The sequence below is a fragment of the Pseudophryne corroboree genome, chromosome 8 (genome assembly GCF_028390025.1).
Source record: "Pseudophryne corroboree isolate aPseCor3 chromosome 8, aPseCor3.hap2, whole genome shotgun sequence".
In the NCBI taxonomy this organism is placed as follows: Eukaryota; Metazoa; Chordata; class Amphibia; order Anura; family Myobatrachidae; genus Pseudophryne; species Pseudophryne corroboree.
This window is the reverse complement of record NC_086451.1, coordinates 276,689,821-276,716,934: the sequence shown is the minus strand read 5'-3', so window position 1 is coordinate 276,716,934 and position 27,114 is coordinate 276,689,821. Positions and strand designations below refer to the sequence as shown.

The window sequence follows — 27,114 nt, the reverse complement described above, 5'->3', positions numbered from 1 at the left end:
TGAACTGGGCCCATAGTTTTTATGCAGGATGAAATAGCTCAATGAGTAGGGTGTTTAATTAAATTGCATCCGGTTATAGGTTTGAATCCTGGGCATAGTAGTATATTGAAACGTGTTATTTAATAAAGGGTATTCTAACTGAATAACAACGAGCTCTCAAGTAAAGTGCATGAATTTGGTATAAAGATGATTTGTGTCCAAATTCATTTTCTTGCAGTGGTCTATAAATCTGTGTGTATTATTAATTTTAAAATGTGGGATGGGGCATTATAGCATGGGCTTTCTCTGGGATCAATCTTGTCATGCCCCTTCCCAACAAGACATCACCTTATGTCCTTATTGAAAAAATAGGGGGGTGCCAATTCTTTCTTTGGCACAGGGCACCAAAAAGTCTAGTTACGGCTCTGGTGGATGTGTACTTGGCACTTCTGCGGGTATTATGTGTAACTGGCACTACTGGGATCATTATGTGTATCTGTCACTTTACTAGGGCCATTATGAGTATCTGGCACAATACTGGGGGCATTATGTATATCTGGCACTATACGGGGGGTATTATGTTTATCTGGCACTATACTGAAACATTATGTGTAGCTGGCACTATACTGGGAGCATTATGTGTATCTAGCACTGTACTGGGGACATTACATGTAACTGGCACTATACTAGGGGTATTATGTGTATCTGGCACGATACTGGGCACATTATGTGCAACTGCCACTACTGGGGATATTATGTGTATCTGGCAATATACTGAGGGGATTAAGCATAAGGAGCACTACTGTGGCCATTATGTGTAAGGCTGCTAAGTGTGTGTGTGTGTGTGTGTGTGTGTGTGTGTGTGTGTGTGTGTGTGTGTGTGTGTGTAGGGGGTGATAATAAATATGCTTATAGTTTCATAACATAATAAAAAGTTGCGAGGCCACGCTCACTTTCCCAAGAGCGTATTGAAGGGGCTTCAAAACTTCTAACTCAGGATGCTAGTAGGCCTGGAGCCAGTCCTGCTTTCTGGGCATCAGTGGCATCAGACCAGAGCTGACCCTAGCTATTGGCAATATAGGCAATTGCCTAGGGCATCAGAAAATCCAGGGGGCATCTGGGCAGGATGAGCATACTACAGTGTAAAGATAGCTGCAGCGTGCAAGCTGTGAAAGTGAAACTAAAGAGAGCAGAGTCCGATCAGGGGGCGGGGCTAAACGGCTTTGTGTGCAGTCAGTCACTGCTGCCTGCTCTGCAATGTGGGAAACTGAGGGGAGGATCTAAGCTGCTGTATACATTACGGTGTGCTGCCATGTGATGTATTAAGGTAAAGGGGGCACCATCTATAAGTGTACACATGTGTAAGTGTGTGGCTGTGTGTATATATGTGTATAAGTGTGTATCTGTGTATATGTGTATAAATGTGTGGCTGCCAATATAAGTGTGTGGCTGTGTGCATGTTTGTGTATAGGTGTGTGGCTGTGTGTATAGCTGTATATATATATGTGTATAAGTGTGTGGCTGTGTGTATATATGTGTATAGCTGTGTGATTATGTATGCATGTGTATAATGATGTGGCTGTGTGTATACATGTGTACAAGTGTGTGGCTGTGTGTATACATGTGTACAAGTGTGTGGCTGTGTGTATATATGTGTATAAGTGTGTGGCTGTTTGTATAAGTGTGTAGCTGTGTGTATACATATGTGTATAGGTGTGCAGCTGTGTATATATGTGTATAAGTGTGTGGCTGTATGTATACATGTGTATAAGTGTGTGACTGCATGTATGTATATGGTACTTTATCACTATATGTGACCATATGTACATATGTGTAAGTGTGTGGCTGTATGTGTGTTGCTGTTTGTACTGTATGTGATTGACTGTAGATATAACATTTGCAGAGAGAGTTAGATTTAGGTGTGGTGTGTTCAATCTGCAATCTAATTTGCAGTGTAAAAATAAAGCAGCCAGTATTTACCCTGCACAGAAATAAAATAACCGACCCAAATGTAACTCTTTCTGCACATGTTATATCTGCCTCCCCTGCAGTGCACATGGTTTTGCCCAACTGCTAAAAAATTTCCTGCTGCGATCAACTTGGAATTACCCCCTATATTCAGTATGTACTGTATGTGAAAATGTATGTAACTGTATGTTTGTGTATAAGTGTGTGAATATATATGTGATGCACTTGCAATCAGCCCACTGGCACCGGTCACAGGGAGAGTGGCCCGGCGGAGAATATCTCATTGCATAATGCAGGTCATCTTGAGAGACATAGGCTGCTCAGTGGAGCTTCAACAGGTGTCACCCCGAAGCACTCTACTCCTCCTCCTCCTGGTCAGTGGACTCCAACCCAGATCACTGCAGCCAGGTACCGGGAACTGGGAGAGTAGGTAGGAGACCTTGGGAGAGCACCCCCAGAGAGGAGCAGCAGCAGCACCACCACCGAGCACTGATTTCCAGGACTCCACAGTGTGGGTTAGTAGGGAGGGTTTAACACACAGCCACCATGTCACAGCCAACATGTCAAACTGCCCTTACATCTCTTCAAACTGTGCTGCAGCTCTCCCTTTGTCACCTTTCTGCAATCTGTTCTCTATACAGCTCTTTTCTCACAGCTATCTTTCCTCTGTCTCCTTTTATTCCTGTTCTCTGACTGCTGTCTGTCACTTTCTGTTCCTCTCTATTTCTCTGTGCGTACACACCCTCTCTGTATTATATTCTCCCTGCACTGTAGTCTGCACCCCTGTTATCTGTCCTGTCTACATGATCAGCCAATAATGCCATACAGCTTCCCCATATCCCTGGGACCCCAGTATTCTGCCCTGACCTGTGAACTCCACAGAATTGCATCCACATACTATTGTCACAGCACTATGCTACTCTCACCCTCACTATGCAGCCTTTTATCCCACTACTGTGTCCTTGCCTTACTGACCCTGCACCCACTACTGCCACTACTGTGTTTTTACCCCAAGCCCTGCACTCTATACTGTTCCCTTACACCCTATCTCTGCACTCACTACTGTATGCTTATGCCACTAACCCTGCACCCAATACTGTGTCCTTACCCCACTAACCCTGTACCCACTAACCCACTACTGCGTCCTTACCCCTAACCCTGCACCCACTAATCCACTACTGCGTCCTTACCCCTAACCCTGCACCCACTAATCCACTACTGCGTCCTTACCCCTAACCCTGCACCCACTAATCCACTACTGCATCCTTACCCCTAACCCTGCACCCACTAATCCACTACTACGTCCTTACCCCTAACCCTGCACCAACTAATCCACTGCTGCGTCCTTACCCCTAACCCTGCACCCACTAATCCACTGCTGCGTCCTTACTCCTAACCCTGCACCCACTAATCCACTACTGCGTCCTTACCTCTAACCCTTCACCCACTAATCCACTACTGCGTCCTTACCCCTAACTCTGCACCCACTAATCCACTACTGCGTCCTTACCCCTAACCCTGCACCCACTAACCCACTACTGCGTCCTTACCCCTAACCCTGCACCCACTAAGCCACTACTGCGTCCTTATCCCTAACCCTGCTCCCACTAATCCACTACTGCGTCCTTACCCCTAACCCTGCTCCCACTAATCCACTACTGCATCCTTACCCCTAACCTTGCACCCACTAATCCACTACTATGTCCATACCCCAAACCTTGCACTCTATACTGAACCCTTACATCCTAACTCTGCACGCACTACTATATGCTTATCCCCCTAATGCCCTCCCATGAGACTGCACCCCTTCAGTGAGGCACCATGCCACTTTTCATGTACGCACATGCGCACAAAAGCTCCCCCATGGGGGGGGGGGAGCTACAGACAAAATGTTGCCTAGGGCATAAAATTGACCAGGGCCGGCTCTGCATCACACTCATCATTAACTTAGCTGCTGGTCTGCCTGAGCTCACTCTCCTGAGTCCTGATTCTCCAGGGCACGGTGGGAATGGGCTACTAGAGATGTCATGACATCTCTCCCTGTCCCAAGAGGCACTGTAGGAGATGGGGAGCCGGGAGTGGCGGATCACATGGATGGGCAGCTGCAGCGCTGTCCGCTGTAATGTATGTAGTCGTGGTACACTCAGCAGAGAAGGAGCCGGGCACATTGCTACATACATTACATTACATTGGGCAGCGGCAGCACATATTATATAGCTTATCGTGGGTGGATGGTGCCGGTTCGCCGTCAACTGGGCATATGTGCTGTGTGATGGGAGGGGGAGGGGGAGGGGGGGGGCACCTTTGACTGGTATCACAATACATAGGTATGGGCAAGCTCCTACCTCAATTAGCACCAAGAGAAGTGAAAGGGGAGTTAAATAAATATTGAACCAGTCCAATGAACTCAGATGCAAAATTCCTATGCTATAATAATGTAAATAAATGGGGCCAAAGGGGTTTACACTTTTTTGTTAGTTATTGCTCTAATAACTTTAGCGTCCAAACTTCTGAGCTGTAAACAGGAAGCGTCAATCAAAAATTAGACAGGTTTCAGTGGTTTGTTTCACACCTTCCCTGACCATCCTACAATATCACTTACACAATACTGTTTAACTCTTTGCTTGTCAGCTCATATGAAATCACACATCACTGCTTTTTGGGCCTAATTCTGAGTTGATCGCAGCAGCAAATTTGTTAGCAGTTGGGCAAAACCTTGTGTACTGCAGGGGGGACAGATATAACATGTGCAGAGAGAGTTAGATTTGGGTGCGGTGTATTCAAACTGAAATCTAAATTGCAGTGTAAAGATAAAGCAGTCAGTATTTACCCTGCACAGAAACAAAATAACTCTCCCAAATCTAACTCTCTCTGCACATGTTATATCTGCCCCCCCCCCCCTGCAGAGCACATGGTTTTGCCCAATTGCTAACAAACTTGCTGCTGCGATCAACTCAGAATTACCACCTTTGTCTCTCTTGGTCAATGGCATGTAAATACAAGTGATCACAGCCCTTGGCTGTTACATGATGCTAAAATGAGCTGCTGCTCCTGCTGCCACAAACCGCAATATTTAAAGCTTACTTTTGCATCCAAGAACTGCCTGGCACAATGAGCTTTCACTGATTCTTTTAACATTCACATTTTGCATTATGGAAATGTTAAATAGCCAGAACTATTTCAGTTTGTCCTAGTAGCCCCACAAGCACAATATGCATATTTCAGGCAGAAGATAATTACGTTCCTGTACAAGCGTAAAATACTCATTTCCAAATAGCGGAAAGTAGGGGGTAACGTGACAGTCCAATCTAAAGTCTTATAGTGGACATAGGCAAAAATACATTTATGTGTACTAGGTCTGCCAAATTGCTTTGCAAGTACATAATCTAAGTGACAACATGGCTTAATTAGAATCAGCATTGCAATTATACTAGAAATGGCCTTTGTCAAATAGCAAAGCAATAGGTACAACACTATAAAATAACTTCTGTGTTCTCGAACAATATGTGTTTACTAAGAGTTGCTGCCAAAATCCTGTGTTGTGCAAAGTAATTTAAAGAAAGTGAAGGGCCAATGGATCACTCTGGGCTCCGCAGCCAAAGCTCACCTTCCCTTGGAAACAGCTCGACTACTTCTTTCTTTAGCAGATGGAAGGAGCATCTCTTGCTCCGACCAGTCTGGGAAAATGTCTCTGGCCCATGGATGACAAACCTCAGCACCACTCTCCCAGCTAATAATAGACATTGCAGAGCAGCAGCTGACATTGTTACAGGCAAGAAAATGACTGCTAGGGATGGCCATTGACCACAAATGATTCCTAATCATCGATGGTGTATGGCCGATGTCTAATGCTTTTGGCATCGATAGGGGAAAACCAGATGGTTTCCCTTCATCAATGGCACAGCATAAACGAATATATATATATTTTTGCAAGGTGCCAGAACTCGGAGCATAGCTCTGCCCCCAACATCCCTGAAGCCCCACCCAAGGATTGTGATTGGCCCACGGGTCATTCACTAAAATAACAGGGATGACCATCGATGAGTGAAACCATCAATGTCTCCCATAGCATATTTGGTGACCATCGATGGCCACTCACAGTTTCACCATCGATGGCGAACACACCAATGGCCATACCTACTGGCTGCTAATGCTCTATTTCAGCGGGGGGCATTACAGGCAGATTAAAAATACTAGATGAGTGACATTGTGGGTGACATGTATCAAAAACTCTAGAGAGATAAAGTGGATGACGGTGAGCTTCTGTCATTAATCTAACAGTATATAAAATGACAGTCAGAAGTTGATTGATTGCCCTTGGCAACTTCTCCACTTTACCTCCCTCAAATGTTAGCTACATCTCCCCCTATTTCACTTATTACATGTTTTAAGCACCACCTAACTAGAGATGAGGGGTCTGGATTCAAAGAAATCTGAACCACTCTGAACTCCTGGGATCTGTGTCCACTTTGAAGCAAAAAGTCATCCTCCCGGTGTTGGATGCTCATGGGATTTGGATTCTATATAAGGTGCCGTGTAGTGCTGGATTTCCACTAGTCAAGTGAGACACATGGCTACGGGCGTCACATCCTGGGGGCGGCATAGCACAGCATTATCCCCAGTCTTAAAGTTTAGGGCAGTCCGCCCAGCAAGAGATGCCCTGCCACCCGGGACTCGGAGTCCCCTGACACCCGGCACTCTTCCAGATGGACCGCCAGATGGGAAGATCATGTGACTGTGACCCGGCCGAACTAAGCTGACATCAGTGTCACATGATCTTCCCATCGGGCGCTCCGTCCGGAATCAGTGTTCACCTGCAACAAGGTCTAACTGGTGAGCGTGCCGGGTGTCAGGGGATGGACTCCATGGGTTGCAAGGTCAGTGTTGTGGGCAGAAGGGGGCAGGAGCATAGCCTATCACAGTGTAGGGTGGCGTCAGAGTGGAGGGCTGTGATCCCTCCCCACTGAATATAAGCAAGGGTGCACTGTTCAGATGGGAACAGTCGCCTGACTGAGCAGCAGTGAACACAATTTTAGTGCCTCTCTGTTCCGTGTAGTATACGCTGAGAGCTGTTAAAAAAAGTTAAGGCAGCATCTGGGAGCTGCTTAACAATCCATCGGGGCATTATCTATTCTGCGAGCTGCTTAACATTCTATGGGGGCATTATCTATACTTTTTTAGGGGGGTGGCCAATAATGTTGTGCCTAGGGGCGGTCAGACCCCTAAATCCGCCTCTGGTGACATGGCCTGGACTCTGCACCATTTCATCCTCACACACGCTGCTAAATGCTGCGCTGTACTCTGCTGTATGGGCTGCGCTGAGACTCCAGACTCACAGGTGGCTGAGTGCTCTACAGTGACTGTGTAGGGGCACGCTGCATGCTGCTGTATGCTGTGTTGTACTCTGCTGTAGTGGTTGTGCTGCATGAAGACTCACAAGTGGCTGTGCTCTGTATAGTGACTGTGTATACTGTGGGGGCACGCTGCTGTATGCTGTTCTGTACTCTGCTTTTTTGGATGTGCTGTGTTCAAAGACTCCAGACTCACAAGTGGCTGTGCTTTGTATAGTGACTGTGTACATGGGCATGCTGCATGCTGCTGTATACTGCGATGTACTCTGGTGTAAATTATACTGTTTGGTACGCTATACCTTAGTGCGCTTTATTCACATGCATCTATACCTTAGTGCGCTTTGTTCACGTGCATCAATAAGCCCTGTGACTCCCTGCAGTTTGAACCAAGCTGCAAGTTTAAAAACAGAAAAATAATATATATTGTTCTATTGTTTGTACTATTTGGTGTGCTTTATCTTAGTGCACTTTGGGGCTAATTCAGACCTGATTGCTAGCAAGCAATTTTTACACTGCTGCGATCAGATAGTTGCCGCCCACAGATTTTGTGCAGTCTCTGAGTAGCCCAGTACTTTCTCAGCCACTGCGAACACTTCAGCCTGTCCAGGACAAGCATTGATGTCAGGAACCCTCCCTGCAAATGCTTGAATGTGCCAGCATTTTTCCAAAAACTCCCAGAAAACGGTCAGTTGCTGCCCACAAATGCTTTCTTCCTGTCAATCTTCTTGTGAATGCCCGCGCAAATGGATCCTTCATACAAACCCATCGCTGAGCGGTGATCCGTTTTGTACCTGTATGACGCACCTGCGCATTGTGGTGCATATGCATGCCCAGTTTAGACCTGCAGTTTAGACTGCATCACCAATACTTAAAGTCTTCACTTTCAGTATTGGCAGATGCCTACAAGTTGGTATATTTGTAGCGAATGTGAACAAAGAGATTAGTCCACACGTTGACTCCAAACCAGAGCAGATTTTATTGAAGATACAGGTGATAAAAGATTAAAAGCTTTCTTGAGCTAAATACTGTACAGCCGTACAGCACTGTGATGCTCCTACAACAAAGGTTTGGACATATGCAGACCCTTTTATAGAGCCAAATGGACAGCAGTCTAATCAGCCTGACCTTTAAGTATGGTGACACATGATATTATTGTGGCTGACGATTGATGTACACTAACACAGACGTGATATTATTGTAGTGAATACGTCATGCACAATAACACATAGCTTGTAGCGTTTAAACTTTTAACTACATGTCAACATTAAGGTGTGTTTGAAATGGATCTGAGAACCTTGAATTTAAATTTTTTTCACACATTCATTTATATCCTGTTTTTATAAAGTTGCAGGAGAAGAGTGGATTTAACTGGTAGGCTAGGCATTCCTAACCTCAGTCCTTAAGGCCCAGTAACAGTTAAGGTTTTAGTGATATCCATGCTTGAGCACAGGTGATTTAATGAACACAATGTAAATTTATTGGCAAGCTACTCAATCAGATTGTGATGTCACTCAGGTGCTAAAAGGGAGGGGTAATTCTGTGAATGAAAAAACATTTTGCTATCCCTAATGCACACTGAGTGAAAAATAACACTACATAATAATCAGATAATACAGAGATCTTGGTTGCATATATCTGCAGATATAGGGTTAAGCCCCCAGGCCAAACAGCAAGGCATCTCTGTCACTGGGGGCCCCTAACACTAGGTATGGGTCCGGGGTGCGGGACCCCATCATGCCGGTACAGGCCGGCCACCCCAGGGCAGCACATAGGTGAAAATTTGTAGGGGTTATTAAGAAGCACATAAGTGCTATGTAAGCGAGAAGTGTGATTAAAATAATACAAAAATATATACAATGTGATAGGGAAAAACATAAGTGTTAATAAAGTGTTAGGGTGTGCCAACCTGAAGCAGCCCAGCCACACCAGCACAGGGGGTACCACGCCCCAATCCCACCCTATAAATAATTACAAATATGTCTGGGTCTAATAGCCCAGTGTAAGGCCACATGAAAATTACTCCTACAGCATCTGAGAGCCAGCTCACCTGGAGACACCCCTAGCACTCTGGAGTCAGCAATACGGTACCTCCTAATGCTGACCCATCCATGCCTCTCTAACTACAATGTACATTTATTGGCAAGCTGCTCAATCAGATTGTGATGTCACTCAGGTGCTAAAAGGGATGGGTAATTCTGTGAAAGAAAAAACATTTTGCTATCCCTAATGCACACTGAGTGAAAAATAACAATACATAATAATCAGATAATACAGAGATCTTGGTTGCATATATCTCCAGATATAGGGTTAAGCCCCCCAGGCAGAACGGAAAGGTGTCTCTGTCACTGGGGGTCCCTAAGACTAGGTATGGGTCCGGGGTGCGGGACCCCATCATGCCGGCACAGGCCAGCCACCCCAGGGCAGCACACAGGCGAAAATTAGTAGGGGTTAATAAGAAGCACATAAGTGCTATGTAAGTGAGAAATGTCATTAAAATAAAACAGAAATATATACAATGTGATAGGGAAAAAACAAAACTGTTAATAAAGTGTTAGGGTGTGACAACCTGAAGCAGCCCATCCACACCAGCACAGGGGGTACTACACCTCAAACCCACCCTATAAATAATTACAAATATGTATGGGTCTAATAGCCCAGTGTAAGGCCACATGATAATGGCTCCTACAGCATCTGAGAGCCAGATTACCTGGAAAAACCCGAGTCGGACTTGGATCCGGACTCTGAACGGGAAGTTCGGGTGGGTCCGGTTCTCCGAGAACTGGACCTGCTCATCTATAAGATGGACACATTGACAGCAGCACAGCTCCTTAGATGGACACAGTGACTGCAGCACAGCCTCTTAGATGGTCACAGAGACAGCAGTACAGCCAATTAGATGGACACAGTGACAGCACTTATATTCTGCACAGCCACTTGGATGAACACTGCTGAGCAGAGCACAGCATACAGCAGCGTGACTGGAGTGAAATAGCGCAGAGTCCCACCATATCTCCTTATATGGAATACAAAATCCATGAGAATCCGACGACAGGAGTATGACGTTTGGCCTCAAGCTGGAAAATGAGTCGTGAGAGATTCCAAAAGTTTGAAGCAGTTTGGTACTAACTATATGCCCGGCAACAGGAGGGGTCAAAGGGGACACCTGTACTGGGCCCCATGTGTCAGGGGGGCCCGAGGAACAGGGACTTAAAAATGGGGCAGCAGCACCTATTGAGTTTTTAAACAGTCCGCAAATTACATAAAAAATGAATTAACCGGCCATCTGCACCAGCACCCACCCAATTACCAGTCACTTGGTCCAGCCCTGTTGGTGCTGGTGTCACGATGCTAGTGCCACGTTCCATCATTCCAGCCGTCCTTTTTTTGCCTTTTGCCACTGCGTCATGCCGGATGTCTCTGCTCTACTATGTACACCGTACCCGCAGGAGTGGGCAATGGTAATGGAGATCACATGGAGGATGAGGGAGGGATGATGGAAAGTCAGGGAAAGGTAATAATGATAGTTATACGGTATATACACACATATATATATATATATATATATATATATATGAGGAAAGGGATAGGGGTATTAGCGACGAACAGTGTCTAATAGATTTGGATAATTATGAAGAATTTAGCAGGATACGTTTTTTTTTTTTTTTTTTTTTTAAATAAAAGTATACAAATTTATACAAAAAATAGTTTAAAAAAGGCAGGCTAAAAGATTATAGGCATAAGATGTTACTAGAGCTACATAAAAGTAAAACTAGAATAATGCACAATAAAATACTAAAAGCATAAAAACTTCAAGGATAAGGAAATATTGCTTATCTTAAAAGTGGAGGGTCAATTGAGGTACACCCTTTTATTGTGCATTATTGTAGTTTTACTTTAATGTAGCTCTAGTAACATCTTATGCCTATAATCTTTTAGCCCGCCTTTTTTAAACTATTTTTTGTATAAATAAATATACTTTTATTGAAAAAAAAAGAAAACCGTATCCTAAATTCTTCATAATTATCCAAATCTATTAGGCACTGTTGGTCGCTAATACCCCTATCCCTTTCCTCATTTTTAATCGCAAGGCAGCTTATCCTTGCCAAATTTCTTAGGGGTCAGCTGACACCTTACATTTTTAAAGGTGTACAAATTTATACAAAAAATAGTTTAAAAAAGGCAGGCTAAAAGATTATAGGCATAAGATGTTACTAGAGCTACATAAAAGTAAAACTAGAATAATGCACAATAAAATACTAAAAGCATAAAAACTTCAAGGATAAGGAAATATTGCTTATCTTAAAAGTGGAGGGTCAATTGAGGTACACCCTTTTATTGTGCATTATTGTAGTTTTACTTTAATGTAGCTCTAGTAACATCTTATGCCTATAATCTTTTAGCCCGCCTTTTTTAAACTATTTTTTGTATAAATAAATGTACTTTTATTGAAAAAAAAAGAAAACCGTATCCTAAATTCTTCATAATTATCCAAATCTATTAGGCACTGTTGGTCGCTAATACCCCTATCCCTTTCCTCATTTTTAATCGCAAGGCAGCTTATCCTTGCCAAATTTCTTAGGGGTCAGCTGACACCTTACATTTTTAAAGGAGTGTCTATAGTGTAGTATTTTTTAACCATTCATGGAAATCTTAAACCTTATACAAAGGCTATAATTAACATACAGGTACAATTCAATTTTTTGACAGATGATTGATGGACATATTTTTAGCCTTCATTTGTGACTCCAAAGATCAAATCACTCAACGCGTTTCATCATTTATGACTTCATCAGGAGTGTCACAATAGAGTTGACTAAAATATAAAAAATGGGTTTGTCTCAATGAATACATGTATAACAAAACAATGAAAAAGTATATATGGAGATAATATATGTTTCATAATCTAAGGTGATGTACAGTTGGTTCGCAAAGTTCTACTTAGTATATAGAATTAATTTATAGACTAGTTAAATCCAAACCTATATTGCACAACATATAATATTCTATAGTGACATTATGTAACAATATAATAAATTCACTCTTCTTATTTCTTTTGACAACCGGAAAAGTATGAGAACTAATATTTCAGTATACTTGAAAATCCAACATTGAGGTGGCAGAAAAATATCTACAGCAGATGTGAAATATAAACATACAATCCATTTTGATTTTTCAATAATCGTTGTTTTACAAATCAATATTATTTAACAGGAGTAAATAATGGGCAAAAAACTTAACTGCCCTTTCACCCACAGGGGTGATGACAAGAGGTCAAAAAGTCGTTGGCAAAGATCCTTCACCAGACGCAGCCGTCAAAGTGAAAGAAGGAAAAGGGCATAATTCAAAAAAACTAAAAATAATATATAATCTATCTAATAGGGTACTTACAAAAGAGGAGGATGATGTGTTGAAGCGGGTTTACATTTTGTGCCACCTTGCAAATTTGATGCATTTCAATGTAAGGTTGACTTATGTAAATTCAACCATCAACTCTGCTAAAAGGAATTCTTTGGTAACAAGCAACATGACTCCAACATCCCCAACACAGACTATAGAGTTAAATCTAAAGCCCTATTTGATCCCTATTCAAACAACACGGCCATTAAAAATTACAACAAGGAGTTAACAGGAGCCTTTGAGGATCACCGCAAAATAGAAGATATTAAACATGATCATTTGTCTTTAAGGGAAAGGAGAGCTCTTCAGGATCTCTCAATATATACAGACATTATTATCCGCCCTGCCGATAAGGGGGGTGGAATAGTAATCCTCAATACTGCTGACTACATTGAAGAGGCAAATCGGCAACTTGAGGATGCTCAAGTAAATAAAAAGCTGCAAAGTGATCCTACACATATTTTTATTAAGGAATTACGTAAAGTCCTACAACAAGCTGAAGAACAACATCTTATTCCTGCTACAGATTGCATTGCTCTCCTAGAGGAAACTCCAGTTATATCAGTATTTTATTTGATGACTAAATTACACAAAAATAGCCTCAAGCCTCCAGGACGTCCTATTGTGTCTGCCCGGGGATCTCTTTACTATGGGATTTCAAAATACTTGGAACATTATCTTCACGCACCGGTGCAGTCTGAGTCAACTTATCTACAAGACACTACAATGTTCTTGAATGAATTGGCAAAATTACTTGAATTACCTGAGGACACATTTTTATGTACTGTAGATGTAGAGAGTCTCTACACCAGCATACCAGGTGTAGCATTGTATGCCGGCGGCCGGGCTCCCGGCAACCAGCATACCGGCACCGGAATCCCGACTGCCAGCATACCGACAGCGTGGCGAGCGCAAATGAGCCCCTTGTGGGCACGCTGCACTCGCTACGCTGCGGGCACGGTGGTGCGCTACACATGCCACGCTATTTATTCTCCCTCCAGGGGGGTCGTGGACCCCCAAGAGGGAGAATATGTGTCGGTATGCCTGCTGTCGGGATTCCGGCGCCGGTATACTGTGCGCTGGGATCCCGACAGCTGGCAAACTGAAGACCACCCAGCATACTACATGCTATAGGCTTGGAGGCAACGAGAAGGCTACTCACCAACAATGCTAATTATCAGGTACCAGACATAGGCATTTTCTTAGAAAATTTTGAAACTCTTACTTGTCCTTAACTATTTCATTTTTAATGGTTCATATTATCTGCAACTACAGGACTGTGCGATGGGGGCTTGTGTGACCCCTACGTACGCAAATGCCTTCATGTTGAAGTGGAGCGTCATTTATTCTTAATGGACACAGAGTATTCATCTAAGATACATTTTTATAAATGCTACATAGATGACATGTTCATCATATGGGGAGGCACGGAACATTATTTCATCTCTATGATGAACAAGATCAACGACCTGGATGCAGATATTAAGTTCACACACAACATCAGCAATATAGACATTAATTTTCTTGATGTTAAAGTCTCTCTTAGAGCAGGTAAACTCTCCACCACTTTATACACTGAACCAACAGATGGAAATTCATTATTACAGGCATCCAGTCATCATCCAACTCCACTAAAGAAGGGACTCCCTTACTCTCAATTTCTTAGAGTAAGGAGGATTTGTGATATGATTGAGGAAAATAACAAACACATGAGGATAACGCTTGATAAATTCATGGAGAGGGGATATTCCAGATCTGTGCTATTGGAAGCAATGAATAAAGCAAAAGCTATACCTAGAAGTGATCTCTTATGCAAATCTAACCCTTGCGATCAAAGCAATGATGTGCTGTGGATCAATCAATATTCTTCTACTAACATAGAATTTACACAAACAGCCAAACATTTATGGTCCCTGATGAGTAAATACGTAGATTTACCGCTATTAAAAAACAGCAGACTTGTCCCTTGTTATAGACGTGGCAGAAATATAAGGGACAATGTAGTTAAAACTGATGTCACGGGCTTTATGGATCAAAGGCAACCACATTTCTTAACTAGAAAACCAGGAAATGATAATGCACATCTTGCGGGTATCTTGAATAGGGCAACACTTTTCCTCACCCGCACACTGGTAGGTTAATAAAAATTAAGCAGGTCTTTACATGCAGTTCTAATCATGTTGTCTACTGTATCAGGTGCCCATGTGGCCTGGTATATGTGGGCAAAACAGTGAGGAAATTTAAAGACAGAATGGCCCCACCGCAGTGCCATACAAGCTGCAATTAACGGCATGCCCACGGACCAGCCAGTAGCCAAGCACTTTAGGGATTTCAAACATGGATTGTCCACCCTTCATTACAAAATGATCGATGGGGTCCCTGAACAGTTACGTGGAGGTGACAGAGCAAAATTGCTTCTACAGAAAGAAGCTCGCTGGATTTACACTCTTAAAAACGTGCATCCGCAAGGATTAAATGAACAATTTAATTTAAATATATTCATATAATAATTCAGCCTATACGCTCTGGGATATTAGGGATCTAAATCTCATTGTTGCATTGTTAGATCATTATTTAGGTTTTGCTAGAGACTAAAGTGCTTAATATGTACAATTGTTTATTTTTAATCACCTAGCTACCAGACTCCAGTACGCTGAAGTCACATGGGCATGATGGGGCACAGCACGGATGCCGGCGCCGAAATTCTGGAGGTGGACTTTTGCACTGCTTGTTTGGGATATAATGTAAGAGGCTTTTGTTGTCCTTGTTTATCTCCTGATGAAAAGTTAGATTAAGAATTTGAAACGTTGAGATCACGTTGAGGTCTGGTTGTTTCTTTGAATAAGCCATGAGTGCCGCATCCCTGCAATGCTTTATATATATACAGTATGTATGTATGTATATATATATATATATATATATATATATAAACACTCACTTTTTCCACAATCGAAAAAAGAATTAGACCAGCACTCACGTTTAGTTGGTGAAAGAAAAAAGGGTTTTATTCCTGATAAGCCATCTGGATGTAACCCACTGCTACAGTTCGCCCGACAGCCGTTTCAACGCTCAATGGTCTTCATCAGGGGCAGCTGTCACCCTGTCCGGAGTTGCCTTAAATAGCAGAGAGGGCGCCAGAATGTCCGAACGGGACGTCCGGAAACAGTGCGTCATAGCTGCTTTCCGATTCGCTCCTTCCCGCACGTGGGTTGTGTTGCTGTGGTACACAAACCCGGCTCTCTCCTTAGCAACCAGCTCCGGCAGTGCGACAATGGTGTAGTGTAGGCGGATCCGTATTTTAAGTGCAGCGGCAGACAGGTAAAGTTGCTGCTGTCTATGATCCCAGTCACAGGCACATATGCAGAGTGCTTGACCCCACAGTGCGCCGGCAGCATGGAAACACTGACAGTTCAATACATATAAATCATAAAGCAAAAGTGACATATAAAACAGGTGAACCAAACAGTGACATCATGCACAGCAATGGTATCATACCGCTCATGGATAATTAATATCTAAATACAGCACACCACCACATTGGTGTAATATAGTCATGATTAAAGGCATCCAATAGGCGCAACGCAAAATGCCAATGTGAATGCCATGTAATAACAGGGAAAGGGCGGGGATACTGATTCATCACCTATAGGACACTCATGTCACTTGGTACAATACCCAGTATTCCCATGCCGTCTCCAAGCATGGTACTGACCGGGCCCAACACTGCTTAATTGCCAAGATCAGACGGGATTGGATGGTTTCCAGTGTGGTATGATTGTATCAGACAGATGTGCCCATAATTCCCGTAGTGTCAGTATCTTTACCCGTGTCTCAGACAAATCACATCATAATCCTGTGTAATGGTGTACACGACCAACCACCATTACTGATGCCAACAACCAAGCCATAGGGAGAACTGGAGAAATGTACACCAACTCCTTTGATACAACACCTAGTATTCCCACCTTGTCTCCAAACGTGGTACTAGCTAGGCCCATCACTGCTTAAATGCCAAGATCAGACGGGATCGGATGGGATCCAGTGTGGTATGGTAGTATCAATCTCCATGGTGTGCCGAAATGATGAGGTGTAAAGCATGTCCACTATGCAACAGACAGGAGCCCAGTAGGCCCTGTAGGAAAAAGACATATGTTGCAACAATAGAGCATTGGCAGGTGTCATATATCAATTATGGCAAGACATAAACATGACACACGGCGGTGTCTGAGAAAATTAAACCAAAAAGCTAGACCCTGTATGTTGTTATACAGAATCAAAGGAAACATCCCAAACGAAATTCCTCATTAAGCCCATTGGGGGCCAATGTTTGTAATCTATCAATCCATTGGTGTTCTCTTTGTAGTAGGATTTTGTTGCGATCACCACCCCTTTGGAGCGGTGGGATTTGGTCCAAGATGCAACACTTGAGTTGATTGATAGTGTGATTTGCCTCCATAAAATGTCTTGCCACAGGTAAGTTTGAAAAGTCACTTGAAGTTCCACCTTGGGTAATGCTCTTTTTAATTGTTGAACGATGCTGGCTTAGACGCTCCTTTAGCATCCTGCTGGTCTTACCAACATATAGCAAATTGCATGGACATTTCAGCACATAGACTACAAATTTACTGTTGCAGTCAAGTCTCTGTTTGATGGTGTAAGTCTTCTTATCCTGAGGGTTAATAAACCGATTGCCAAGTAGCAGGAATGAACAGTTTGGACAACCCGTGCATTTGTGAACCCCTGTTTTGGTGGACAACCAGTGTGAGGGTGTGCTCTTTTTTCTCCTGGAGAGATCCGTTACAACAAGCAAATCTTTCAGATTGGGTCCTCGTTTGTATGCGAATCGAGGTGGTTGCGGGATTGCTTTTGATAAACCTGGATCCGTGCCAATAAGGTGCCAATGTTCCTGAATCTTGTTGCGGATTAATCGAGAGGCAGTAGTATACATGCTGACAAAGTTGAACCTGTCATTGTCTTTATTGGTAGAGGCGTCTTTATTAGATAGGAGTTCCTTTCTCTTTATCTGGCCAATTTTTGTGAGTGCCAGATCAATCTCCTCCTTAGAATATCCACGATCAAGGAAGCGTTGACTCATTGACTGTAAAGCAGATGGTATTGCTAAAGGGTCAGAGGTGATACGTGTCACCCTTAGAAGCTGCGAGAACGGTAATCCTCTTTTGAGGGGTTCCGGGTGAAAACTCGTTGAAAGCAGAAGTGTGTTTCTATCAGAGGGTTTACAGTGGATCCGAGTGGTCAATGTATTGTTGGACAGAAGAACGGACACGTCCAAAAAAATTATTTCTGTTTTGCTAAACGTGAGGCTGAATCTAATGGTGCCTGGAAGTGAGTTCAGATGGTCAATGAAAGTCAGGAGTGTCTTCTCTCCCCCGTGCCAAATAAAAAACAAATCATCAATATATCTGACATATGTTGACAAAAATCGGCCAAAATAGGGGTGACCTGTGATGTGTTCTTGTTCGTATGTTGACATGAAAATGTTGGCATAAGCTGGGGCCATGTTAGACCCCATAGCGGTGCCCTGTTTTTGTAAGAAAAAACAGTTCTCAAACAAAAAATAATTTTTGTTCAAAATTAGATCAATCAATAATACCATATATTCTGATGGAGGTCCAAAATACACATCACTTTCCGTTATTAGTCGTCTGCATGATTCAATGCCAAGTGCATGAGGAATGTTTGTGTATAGACTCGAAACGTCGAGTGTAACCAACAATGTATCATCAGGGACATGCTTGATACATTCCAATTTTCTTAAAAAGTCAGTTGTGTCCTCAATGTAACTGGCTGCACTCTTTGCAAGTGGTTGGAGATAGAAATCTACAAGCTGTGAAATCGGTTGACATAGAGATCCACGTGCCGAAATAATCGGCCGCCCCGGGGGCTGTGTTAGTGATTTATGTATTTTGGGTAACGTGTAAAGGATTGGGGTTTTGGGGTGAGACGTAGTCAGAAAGTCAGCAGTAGTCTGATTGATATACCTGTTATTTACTCCCAAATTGATTATCGAATCAATTTCCTTTTTATATGTCCATGTGGGGTCATAAGTGAGTTTTTGATAACAGGTAGGATTAGACAATTGTCCATAGGCCTCTTGTACATAATAGTCATAATCAAGCAGGACTATGCCTCCACCCTTATCAGCTGACCTGATGACCAAGTGATTGTCATTCTGTAAAGATTTGATGGCAGCTCTTTCTCCCTTGGTTATGTTGGAATAGCTAGGCTTTTGTTCCTTGATATAAGGCATCGTGTCCCTTTTAAGTACCCTTAAAAAGGTATGAATTGAGGGATTTAAGGTCGGTGGGTCGAACTGGCTGGGTTTCTTCAAAGGACAATGAGGTGTAGCGGATGTTACCATTGTGGTAGAGACTGGACTTGGGGAATTGGAGTAATAGTCTTTTAGACGTAGTTGTCTTCCCAGTTTGTAGAGGTCAACCTGCCAGTGAAAACTATCCTGTCCAACAGTTGGAACAAAGGTTAATCCCTTATTAAGGACAGAGAGTTCATCATCCGTTAGTACATGTTGGGATAAATTGAAGACCACTGATGTCTGTGCTTTATTCTCCATTGTTATTTTTTTGCTCTTCCTTTTTCTCCCACCTCTACGGGTGGGTAAAGCGGGTTTTTTGGAGCCCTCCTATTGCGTTCAGATCTTGAAAGGTAAGTGGTCCCTTGTACAGATGTTAATGGTGCATCAGAATCACTTGCTGACGTCTGAGATCTGCTATCGATGTCCGTGAAGGGTGTAGTAGGTCTTCGTCCTCCACGTCTTTGTTGGGGTCTGTATTTACGTGGCTCACCGCGTGAGACCCAAGGATATACCCTATTCTCCTTATAGTCCAGTTTGACTTGTTTGTACTTATTTTTCTTGAATTTTAGCAAGTCACCACGAAATTTATCAATGTCCTTATTTAGTTTAGTAAAAAGGTCACAGTCAGGAGACTGGATGGTCCTAAATAATTCAGAAGCCTCTAGTTCTGAAATATCCCTTCTGATTTCTGTTAGATCCGAACCTGCCTGTTCGATTACAAGCAGCATTAGATCATGGGAACATTTGTTCAAGATATTGCACCACTTTGTACAAAAGTCATTATTATGTCTCCCCAGTGTGGGTTGATTGTGTAATCTAAACCCTCTGGGGATGAGGGATTCTTTGTAATATTGGGAGAGAGTTAGGCCATGCAGATGTAGCTCAACCTCTCTCTTTTTTAATCTAAGTAAATCATATACGAATTCCTCTGGACTGTCTTTATCAAATGCCAGGGATTCGGTATTATCAAAGAGGATCCGTTCCGCATCTGTTTTATCAAATTGAAGAACAGAGACTAGATCTTTATTGACACTGGTAGACATTTATATATGCAGGGGTATATTGAGTGATATGCAAAAAAAAGAAAAAATGAAAAAGACGAAAAAATAGAAAAAAATGGCAACCATGTGTTACCGTGTGCAACTGAAAAAAATAGAGATCATTATATTCCTGAAGAAAAAAATAATAATAATAATGTTCCAATTTAGAAAAATTGTGATTAGTTAATCTCTGCTATAGAGATTATGTTCACACAGACTGGTGCAGGTCAAAAAAGGTTGATACAAAATATGACAAAATGACAGCACTCTATGTCCTATAACAAAAATTGCTGGTGCAAGGTCCTGGTAATTAATATAAACACTCACTTTTTCCACAATCGAAAAAAGAATTAGACCAGCACTCACGTTTAGTTGGTGAAAGAAAAAAGGGTTTTATTCCTGATAAGCCATCTGGATGTAACCCACTGCTACAGTTCGCCCGACAGCCGTTTCAACGCTCAATGGTCTTCATCAGGGGCAGCTGTCACCCTGTCCGGAGTTGCCTTAAATAGCAGAGAGGGCGCCAGAATGTCCGAACGGGACGACCGGAAACAGCGCGTCATAGCTGCTTTCCGATTCGCTCCTTCCCGCACATGGGTTGTGTTGCTGTGGTATACAAACCCGGCTCTCTCCTTAGCAACCAGCTCCGGCAGCGCGACAATGGTGTAGTGTAGGCGGATCCGTATTTTAAGTGCAGCGGCAGACAGGTAAAGTTGCTGCTGTCTATGATCCCAGTCACAGGCACATATGCAGAGTGCTTGACCCCACAGTGCGCCGGCAGCATGGAAACACTGACAGTTCAATACATATAAATCATAAAGCAAAAGTGACATATAAAACAGGTGAACCAAACAGTGACATCATGCACAGCAATGGTATCATACCGCTCATGGATAATTAATATCTAAATACAGCACACCACCACATTGGTGTAATATAGTCATGATTAAAGGCATCCAATAGGTGCAACGCAAAATGCCAATGTGAATGCCATGTAATAACAGGGAAAGGGCGGGGATACTGATTCATCACCTATAGGACACTCATGTCACTTGGTACAATACCCAGTATTCCCATGCCGTCTCCAAGCATGGTACTGACCGGGCCCAACACTGCTTAATTGCCAAGATCAGACGGGATTGGATGGTTTCCAGTGTGGTATGATTGTATCAGACAGATGTGCCCATAATTCCCGTAGTGTCAGTATCTTTACCCGTGTCTCAGACAAATCACATCATAATCCTGTGTAATGGTGTACACGACCAACCACCATTACTGATGCCAACAACCAAGCCATAGGGAGAACTGGAGAAATGTACACCAACTCCTTTGATACAACACCTAGTATTCCCACCTTGTCTCCAAACGTGGTACTAGCTAGGCCCATCACTGCTTAAATGCCAAGATCAGACGGGATCGGATGGGATCCAGTGTGGTATGGTAGTATCAATCTCCATGGTGTGCCGAAATGATGAGGTGTAAAGCATGTCCACTATGCAACAGACAGGAGCCCAGTAGGCCCTGTAGGAAAAAGACATATGTTGCAACAATAGAGCATTGGCAGGTGTCATATATCAATTATGGCAAGACATAAACATGACACACGGCGGTGTCTGAGAAAATTAAACCAAAAAGCTAGACCCTGTATGTTGTTATACAGAATCAAAGGAAACATCCCAAACGAAATTCCTCATTAAGCCCATTGGGGGCCAATGTTTGTAATCTAACAATCCATTGGTGTTCTCTTTGTAGTAGGATTTTGTTGCGATCACCACCCCTTTGTAGCGGTGGGATTTGGTCCAAGATGCAACACTTGAGTTGATTGATAGTGTGATTTGCCTCCATAAAATGTCTTGCCACAGGTAAGTTTGAAAAGTCACTTGAAGTTCCACCTTGGGTAATGCTCTTTTTAATTGTTGAACGATGCTGGCTTAGACGCTCCTTTAGCATCCTGCTGGTCTTACCAACATATAGCAAATTGCATGGACATTTCAGCACATAGACTACAAATTTACTGTTGCAGTCAAGTCTCTGTTTGATGGTGTAAGTCTTCTTATCCTGAGGGTTAATAAATCGATTGCCAAGTAGCAGGAATGAACAGTTTGGACAACCCGTACATTTGTGAACCCCTGTTTTGGTGGACAACCAGTGTGAGGGTGTGCTCTTTTTTTCTCCTGGAGAGATCCGTTACAACAAGCAAATCTTTCAGATTGGGTCCTCGTTTGTATGCGAATCGAGGTGGTTGCGGGATTGCTTTTGATAAACCTGGATCCGTGCCAATAAGGTGCCAATGTTCCTGAATCTTGTTGCGGATTAATCGAGAGGCAGTAGTATACATGCTGACAAAGTTGAACCTGTCATTGTCTTTATTGGTAGAGGCGTCTTTATTAGATAGGAGTTCCTTTCTCTTTATCTGGCCAATTTTTGTGAGTGCCAGATCAATCTCCTCCTTAGAATATCCACGATCAAGGAAGCGTTGACTCATTGACTGTAAAGCAGATGGTATTGCTAAAGGGTCAGAGGTGATACGTATCACCCTTAGAAGCTGCGAGAACGGTAATCCTCTTTTGAGGGGTGCCGGGTGAAAACTCGTTGAAAGCAGAAGTGTGTTTCTATCAGAGGGTTTACAGTGGATCCGAGTGGTCAATGTATTGTTGGACAGAAGAACGGACACGTCCAAAAAATTTATTTCTGTTTTGCTAAACGTGAGGCTGAATCTAATGGTGCCTGGAAGTGAGTTCAGATGGTCAATGAAAGTCAGGAGTGTCTTCTCTCCCCCGTGCCAAATAAAAAACAAATCATCAATATATCTGACATATGTTGACAAAAATCGGCCAAAATAGGGGTGACCTGTGATGTGTTCTTGTTCGTATGTTGACATGAAAATGTTGGCATAAGCTGGGGCCATGTTAGACCCCATAGCGGTGCCCTGTTTTTGTAAGAAAAAACAGTTCTCAAACAAAAAATAATTTTTGTTCAAAATTAGATCAATCAATAATACCATATATTCTGATGGAGGTCCAAAATACACATCACTTTCCGTTATTAGTCGTCTGCATGATTCAATGCCAAGTGCATGAGGAATGTTTGTGTATAGACTCGAAACGTCGAGTGTAACCAACAATGCATCATCAGGGACATGCTTGATACATTCCAATTTTCTTAAAAAGTCAGTTGTGTCCTCAATGTAACTGGCTGCACTCTTTGCAAGTGGTTGGAGATAGAAATCTACAAGCTGTGAAATCGGTTGACATAGAGATCCACGTGCCGAAATAATCGGCCGCCCCGGGGGGCTGTGTTAGTGATTTATGTATTTTGGGTAACGTGTAAAGGATTGGGGTTTTGGGGTGAGATGTAGTCAGAAAGTCAGCAGTAGTCTGATTGATATACCTGTTATTTACTCCCAAATTGATTATCGAATCAATTTCCTTTTTATATGTCCATGTGGGGTCATAAGTGAGTTTTTGATAACAGGTAGGATTAGACAATTGTCCATATGCCTCTTGTACATAATAGTCATAATCAAGCAGGACTATGCCTCCACCCTTATCAGCTGACCTGATGACCAAGTGATTGTCATTCTGTAAAGATTTGATGGCAGCTCTTTCTCCCTTGGTTATGTTGGAATAGCTAGGCTTTTGTTCCTTGATATAAGGCATCGTGTCCCTTTTAAGTACCCTTAAAAAGGTATGAATTGAGGGATTTAAGGTCGGTGGGTCGAACTGGCTGGGTTTCTTCAAAGGACAATGAGGTGTAGCGGATGTTACCATTGTGGTAGAGACTGGACTTGGGGAATTGGAGTAATAGTCTTTTAGACGTAGTTGTCTTCCCAGTTTGTAGAGGTCAACCTGCCAGTGAAAACTATCCTGTCCAACAGTTGGAACAAAGGTTAATCCCTTATTAAGGACAGAGAGTTCATCATCCGTTAGTACATGTTGGGATAAATTGAAGACCACTGATGTCTGTGCTTTATTCTCCATTGTTATTTTTTTGCTCTTCCTTTTTCTCCCACCTCTACGGGTGGGTAAAGCGGGTTTTTTGGAGCCCTCCTATTGCGTTCAGATCTTGAAAGGTAAGTGGTCCCTTGTACAGATGTTGATGGTGCATCAGAATCACTTGCTGACGTCTGAGATCTGCTATCGATGTCCGTGAAGGGTGTAGTAGGTCTTCGTCCTCCACGTCTTTGTTGGGGTCTGTATTTACGTGGCTCACCGCGTGAGACCCAAGGATATACCCTATTCTCCTTATAGTCCAGTTTGACTTGTTTGTACTTATTTTTCTTGAATTTTAGCAAGTCACCACGAAATTTATCAATGTCCTTATTTAGTTTAGTAAAAAGGTCACAGTCAGGAGACTGGATGGTCCTAAATAATTCAGAAGCCTCTAGTTCTGAAATATCCCTTCTGATTTCTGTTAGATCCGAACCTGCCTGTTCGATTACAAGCAGCATTAGATCATGGGAACATTTGTTCAAGATATTGCACCACTTTGTACAAAAGTCATTATTATGTCTCCCCAGTGTGGGTTGATTGTGTAATCTAAACCCTCTGGGGATGAGGGATTCTTTGTAATATTGGGAGAGAGTTAGGCCATGCAGATGTAGCTCAACCTCTCTCTTTTTTAATCTAAGTAAATCATATACGAATTCCTCTGGACTGTCTTTATCAAATGCCAGGGATTCGGTATTATCAAAGAGGATCCGTTCCGCATCTGTTTTATCAAATTGAAGAACAGAGACTAGATCTTTATTGACACTGGTAGACATTTATATATGCAGGGGTATATTGAGTGATATGCAAAAAAAAGAAAAAATGAAAAAGACGAAAAAATAGAAAAAAATGGCAACCATGTGTTACCGTGTGCAACTGAAAAAAATAGAGATCATTATATTCCTGAAGAAAAAAATAATAATAATAATGTTCCAATTTAGAAAAATTGTGATTAGTTAATCTCTGCTATAGAGATTATGTTCACACAGACTGGTGCAGGTCAAAAAAGGTTGATACAAAATATGACAAAATGACAGCACTCTATGTCCTATAACAAAAATTGCTGGTGCAAGGTCCTGGTAATTAATATAAACACTCACTTTTTCCACAATCGAAAAAAGAATTAGACCAGCACTCACGTTTAGTTGGTGAAAGAAAAAAGGGTTTTATTCCTGATAAGCCATCTGGATGTAACCCACTGCTACAGTTCGCCCGACAGCCGTTTCAACGCTCAATGGTCTTCATCAGGGGCAGCTGTCACCCTGTCCGGAGTTGCCTTAAATAGCAGAGAGGGCGCCAGAATGTCCGAACGGGACGACCGGAAACAGCGCGTCATAGCTGCTTTCCGATTCGCTCCTTCCCGCACGTGGGTTGTGTTGCTGTGGTATACAAACCCGGCTCTCTCCTTAGCAACCAGCTCCGGCAGCGCGACAATGGTGTAGTGTAGGCGGATCCGTATTTTAAGTGCAGCGGCAGACAGGTAAAGTTGCTGCTGTCTATGATCCCAGTCACAGGCACATATGCAGAGTGCTTGACCCCACAGTGCGCCGGCAGCATGGAAACACTGACAGTTCAATACATATAAATCATAAAGCAAAAGTGACATATAAAACAGGTGAACCAAACAGTGACATCATGCACAGCAATGGTATCATACCGCTCATGGATAATTAATATCTAAATACAGCACACCACCACATTGGTGTAATATAGTCATGATTAAAGGCATCCAATAGGTGCAACGCAAAATGCCAATGTGAATGCCATGTAATAACAGGGAAAGGGCGGGGATACTGATTCATCACCTATAGGACACTCATGTCCCTTGGTACAATACCCAGTATTCCCATGCCGTCTCCAAGCATGGTACTGACCGGGCCCAACACTGCTTAATTGCCAAGATCAGACGGGATTGGATGGTTTCCAGTGTGGTATGATTGTATCAGACAGATGTGCCCATAATTCCCGTAGTGTCAGTATCTTTACCCGTGTCTCAGACAAATCACATCATAATCCTGTGTAATGGTGTACACGACCAACCACCATTACTGATGCCAACAACCAAGCCATAGGGAGAACTGGAGAAATGTACACCAACTCCTTTGATACAACACCTAGTATTCCCACCTTGTCTCCAAACGTGGTACTAGCTAGGCCCATCACTGCTTAAATGCCAAGATCAGACGGGATCGGATGGGATCCAGTGTGGTATGGTAGTATCAATCTCCATGGTGTGCCGAAATGATGAGGTGTAAAGCATGTCCACTATGCAACAGACAGGAGCCCAGTAGGCCCTGTAGGAAAAAGACATATGTTGCAACAATAGAGCATTGGCAGGTGTCATATATCAATTATGGCAAGACATAAACATGACACACGGCGGTGTCTGAGAAAATTAAACCAAAAAGCTAGACCCTGTATGTTGTTATACAGAATCAAAGGAAACATCCCAAACGAAATTCCTCATTAAGCCCATTGGGGGCCAATGTTTGTAATCTATCAATCCATTGGTGTTCTCTTTGTAGTAGGATTTTGTTGCGATCACCACCCCTTTGTAGCGGTGGGATTTGGTCCAAGATGCAACACTTGAGTTGATTGATAGTGTGATTTGCCTCCATAAAATGTCTTGCCACAGGTAAGTTTGAAAAGTCACTTGAAGTTCCACCTTGGGTAATGCTCTTTTTAATTGTTGAACGATGCTGGCTTAGACGCTCCTTTAGCATCCTGCTGGTCTTACCAACATATAGCAAATTGCATGGACATTTCAGCACATAGACTACAAATTTACTGTTGCAGTCAAGTCTCTGTTTGATGGTGTAAGTCTTCTTATCCTGAGGGTTAATAAATCGATTGCCAAGTAGCAGGAATGAACAGTTTGGACAACCCGTACATTTGTGAACCCCTGTTTTGGTGGACAACCAGTGTGAGGGTGTGCTCTTTTTTCTCCTGGAGAGATCCGTTACAACAAGCAAATCTTTCAGATTGGGTCCTCGTTTGTATGCGAATCGAGGTGGTTGCGGGATTGCTTTTGATAAACCTGGATCCGTGCCAATAAGGTG

General features: G+C 42.8%; 1 long non-coding RNA gene and 6 pseudogenes across 3 annotated transcripts in view; 1 reads left to right on the top strand and 6 right to left on the bottom strand.

Moving 5' to 3' along the window:
• Positions 1-27,114, top strand: part of LOC134948953 (uncharacterized) — a 132,358-nt gene that overhangs the window by 80,042 nt on the left and 25,202 nt on the right. For all 3 annotated transcript variants that reach the window (XR_010183068.1, XR_010183066.1, XR_010183067.1), the window contains exon 2: positions 15,331-15,439. This is a non-coding gene — a long non-coding RNA (uncharacterized LOC134948953). The remainder of the gene's footprint in view (positions 1-15,330; positions 15,440-27,114) is intronic.
• Positions 16,359-16,478, bottom strand: LOC134950919 (5S ribosomal RNA; annotated as a pseudogene).
• Positions 16,636-16,755, bottom strand: LOC134951338 (5S ribosomal RNA; annotated as a pseudogene).
• On the bottom strand, positions 21,119-21,238 carry LOC134950907 (5S ribosomal RNA; annotated as a pseudogene).
• On the bottom strand, positions 21,396-21,515 carry LOC134951325 (5S ribosomal RNA; annotated as a pseudogene).
• Positions 25,881-26,000, bottom strand: LOC134950895 (5S ribosomal RNA; annotated as a pseudogene).
• Positions 26,158-26,277, bottom strand: LOC134951313 (5S ribosomal RNA; annotated as a pseudogene).